The following is a 688-nucleotide window of genomic DNA, read 5'->3' as shown; positions in this document are numbered from 1 at the left end:
TGAAGGAGGTGATCATGACAAATTAGCACAAAACAAATTTCAAATTAAAGCAAAAAATATGTCATGGCAAAGGTATCTAAAGATAGAGCATGTTAATGCAAGATACCAATGTGAGGAGTTTTAAGTCCTAATCCTAAGCTCTTAGCTTAAGTCTAATCCTAAGTTCTAAAATTAAGTTCTAACTTATAATCCTAGACCTAATTTTAGGAGTAGTCCTAAGTTTAATATTGAGACTAATTGTAAGCCTAATTCTAAAACTAGTCCTAAAGGGTAATTTTAAGACTAATTCTAAGCCTATGGGTTAATTATAATTCTAAGTCTAACCATAAAACTCTATACAAATTTTAAAGTAAGGACAAGTACCTTGTACCTATCTTAAGGTAATAGGGTAATCAAAGCTCATGAAAATAGTTGAAGACTTGAATACTTTGTAAGATGGTCGTCAAATGTTTGAAACAAGATAAAAGCATTTTAGATCATCTTGAACATTTTCAATATAGTTTATGAGATAAAGAAAATATGTTCAAATTATCCTATGACCCTAATTTCAAGAATTAAAAAATTCATATCTTTAAGCCTCACATTTTCTTAAAAAGTCTAATGATATTCAATAAATATGATTGAGGTGCAAAGTATTTTTATTTTAATTTTATTGAAAAATTTAAGCTAAGATACTCTCTCTAAGAAT

Source organism: Gossypium hirsutum, chromosome D12, assembly GCF_007990345.1.
Source record: "Gossypium hirsutum isolate 1008001.06 chromosome D12, Gossypium_hirsutum_v2.1, whole genome shotgun sequence".
NCBI lineage: Eukaryota > Viridiplantae > Streptophyta > Magnoliopsida > Malvales > Malvaceae > Gossypium > Gossypium hirsutum.
This window is presented reverse-complemented; position numbering follows the sequence as displayed.